Source organism: Panicum virgatum, chromosome 3N (genome assembly GCF_016808335.1).
Source record: "Panicum virgatum strain AP13 chromosome 3N, P.virgatum_v5, whole genome shotgun sequence".
Classification (NCBI taxonomy): Eukaryota; Viridiplantae; Streptophyta; class Magnoliopsida; order Poales; family Poaceae; genus Panicum; species Panicum virgatum.
The window spans coordinates 60,784,443-60,788,214 of NC_053147.1; the positions used below are offsets into that span (position 1 = coordinate 60,784,443).

Below are 3,772 nucleotides of genomic sequence, written 5' to 3' on the forward strand. Positions count from 1 at the left end.
ACGTGGTTCGGCTCAAACGCCTACGTCCACGGGACACCGAGGCTCTTCCGATCACCGTCTTGCGCTAGGCCACCAAGGCGCACCGGCAAGCAAAGGCAAGTGCCCACAAGACACCGAGTCTCGTGCACCGCCACCGTCTTTCTCAGTCACCCGGCCGAAATCCACTACGGAGCTTCTCCAACAAGGATGGGGTTTCCTCTTCCCCCATACAAAGTGTCGGCACCGCTCCACACCAAGTCGGAGGGTCGTCGACGGGAATGCTTTGCTTGCCTCAGCAAGACTTCTCTTAAGCTAGCTCTCTCAAGAACTAAGCCTATACAAGTGCACAAAGCACTCTCTCAAAGCTTCTCACTAGCTAGATATAGCACTAAGCACTTCTAGGATGGTTGGTGATGGATCTTTGCTTGGGCAGCACTTTCTTCAGCTCTTGAGGCTTCCAACCATGTGTGACAACTGGCCATAGGGGTATATAGGCAGCACAAGTAAATATAGCCATTGGAGAAAAGCTGCCTGAAAAGTACCTAACGTAGGTTAATCCGACGCTCCCCCAATAGCCATCGTCAGTTCAACCGGTGAATGTAATCTGCCCGACTGAAATACTAGTCGTTATTTGTACGGGCAATTAACCGATGTAGCGTCGGTTCAACCGGTGAATGTAGTTGTCCTCTGATCAACTGAAAAACCAACTCTCTGGACAACTACACCGACGTAATTGACCGGTGCATCATCGGTTCAACCGATGTATGCATTTTCCTTGGTCTTCTTCTGCCATTGCACCGACGTATTCGATATCTTAATCGTCGGTTCATCCGGTGCACTCTGCTAACTGAGTCTTCTCTAAGCCCATTGCACCGGTGAGTGTAATTTGCCTCACGCCGGTTTAACCGGTGAGTGCAAATTACCTCTGTCTTGGTCCTTTCAACCTGATTTCTTCGGGGTTTTGTATCTTTTCATCCCTTGGACCTATAAGCCTGATAATGATCATCTTAACACATATATTAGTCCAAGTGTTGTGTGTGTCATCAATCGCCAAAACATTATATTGAAATATGGCATGAGAGGCCATTTTCGCTACAGCACCCCTGGATCTTCATATAGTTTCGCTATCAGCCCGCCCCACGCATTCATTCTTGGGTGCGTGGTTCTTCCTGCATGGTTAGTGCGGGGAGTCTGCCGGGGAAGGTTGCCCCACCAGGTAGACACCATATTTGCAGTTTCAACAGGAGATTCGGGTTGCAACGGAATCTTTCCGGACTCAGAAACAGGAACAGCAGCAACGATTTGCACCAGTTGTGTTTCTATCATTTTGTTGAAACTTAGTTAATTTTTAAGTGCAGAAGAAAGAGTTTCAACTTTGGCATTTATACCTTCTAAAATTTTATCATTGGCAGCAAGCTTTGTGTTTAAAGATGCATTTATTTTAGCTTGACCAAAGACTAGGTCTCTCAAGGAGGGTTGGTTCGAATTGAAATTCGAATTGAAATTTGAGTTATAGTTGTTACCTCCTTGAAATGGTGGGCATGCTTGACCCCACCCCTGGCCTCCTTGTGGATGGAACCTGGTGTTGTTGTTGATGTAGGCTGCGTCTTCATGGGTCTCGGGGCAGTCATTCCCCGAGTGTCCACAGTCACAACAAACTTCGCACGTAAAGTACAAGTTCATAGCATGGACGGGAACAGGCACCTGTGGCCGGTTCCCTTCATCAAGCTTCTTCATTAGGAGGTCCAGCTTGGCGGCGAGCATATCTGTCTCCTTGATGGTATGCATTCCGCCCTTGGTTCTGGGCTGAGAACGCTCCTCGTTCTAGCCCTAGTTGGATACCATCTTCTCGATTAAGGCCGTAGCCTTGGCAATTGTCAAGTCGAGATAGGCTCCTCCAGCAGCAGCATCAAGGTGGGCTCTGGATGTAGTCGTTAGTCCGTTGTAGAAGCTTTGGACCACGAGCCACTCATCCATCCCATGATGAGGATAGGCGAGTATATATTCTTGCAATCTCTCCCAAGCTTCTGGGATGGATTCCATCCCCGTCTATTGGAAACTTGAAATTCTTCCACGTAGGGAATTGGTTTTGTCTAACGGGAAGAATTTAGCGAGGAACGCCGTGGAATACTTGTCCCACGTGCTGACGGCTTCCTTATTCTAATAAAACCACTATTTCGCTTTCCCCAGGAGGGAGAAACAAAACAGGCGGAGCCTGATGGCGTCAGCCGTAACGCCCCGTATGGTTATGGACTTGCAAAGCTCCAGGAAGTTCTAGAGATGGGCGTTAGCGTCCTCATTCGGCTTGCCACAAAATGGGCTAGCCTGCACCATATTTATGAAGCTGGACTTCTGCTCAAAGTTCACGTCCCCAACATCAATGTTGGGTCCAGTTGCCACATTGGCAGCTGAGGGGACGGAGAAGTCACGGAGAGTCTTCTCAGCCATGAGTTTAGTGATTGATGGTGCTTGGGAAGCTGGTTTGCTTGTCGACTACGAGATCGGAGGAGGGACGATGCGAGGTCGGACCCTTCTCATGAGCTTCTCGGGATTTTCAACAAAGTTTGTCAGCAAGTAGAAACCAGACATATACTACCCTGTTTTCATCCAATCAGGAGAAAACAAAAAGATAAACACATTAGCCTGTATAAGCAGTAGCTACCCCTTACTTATATTCCCATGTTTATGTACTTTAGTAAATAACTTTACACCTAGTGCCATCCCCGGCAACGGCGCTAGAAATGCTTGTTGGCATTTCTTAGCGTCATCACTAGGAGTGGTTAGTTCCTAGCAACGGCGCCTCGAAAATGTCGTGTGGTATGTCTTGACGTTTACAGAAGGATCCGCAAGCGCACAGATATACCGTTGTAGCATTTCACCCGGAAGTATTCAGGGTATCGTTATTTATATTTTCCAAAGGGATGTCTAGGTTGTGTAAAGTATATTTACTTAGTTGCATAACCATGACACATATGAAGTAAGATGAAGACCACTGACTATACAGGGGTAAGTGATAAATAAAGGATAATCAGGGGTAATGTGACACACACAGAACAACCAACTCAAATGAATAAAGAATAAACAAGCAATCCTATGGTTAGTGGGAGCATAGGCAAAGATTCCTAATATACTATTCATGTTAGCGGATAAGTTACGTTAGCCACATTGCTTAGAGCTGCAGGTGGTGAGAAATTAGGGACATTTAGTCCTGTTTTATCTTTGCATGAACTCCTACACCGTACCCGAACGTCGGGGAGTACAATAACCGAGAAGCAGCTTCCCGGCGGACCGACAGGGCTGTCACCACCTGCAATCTACCCCAGTCACACCGTGGAGCACCGTCATATCCGAAGGATCCCGCATACCCGGGTACCATGCCCGCATATGAGGTTACTACCCTAGCACCCCCGGGTCCCCTACCCTTCGGATGGACAGATAAGATGCTAAGGCAAGCACGAAAGCACAGCGAACCAATATCCTTACCCAGATCATCTGGTCTAAGCAAGCAACTCGAATAACTTGATGAAGCATAGATCAAGGCTAAGCAAGCTACGAACATAGAAAGATAACCAAGAACGACCTCAATATGAATAGCATAACGAAAGTCGGAATACAAAGCCATACCAGAGGCCGAGGATTGCTCGCCGACCCCGAGGACAACTGGATTCGCTAAGGAGATGAAGTACTAGCCTAGCTCCACTACCCTAAGGAGTACAAGTCACAAGAGAGTGTAGAGAGAGAGGCCTTCAAGTGGTGTGAGAGAGAGAGAGTGGTGGGAGGCCCCTTATGTAGT

General features: G+C 47.6%; 1 non-coding gene across 1 annotated transcript; it reads left to right on the plus strand.

The window, feature by feature from the left end:
- The first annotated feature begins 1,954 nt into the window (after window positions 1–1,954).
- LOC120668197 lies at window positions 1,955–2,063 on the plus strand. Its single transcript, XR_005672296.1, has one exon. It is a non-coding gene; the product is annotated as a small nucleolar RNA R71 (small nucleolar RNA).
- The last annotated feature ends 1,709 nt before the right edge of the window (window positions 2,064–3,772 follow it).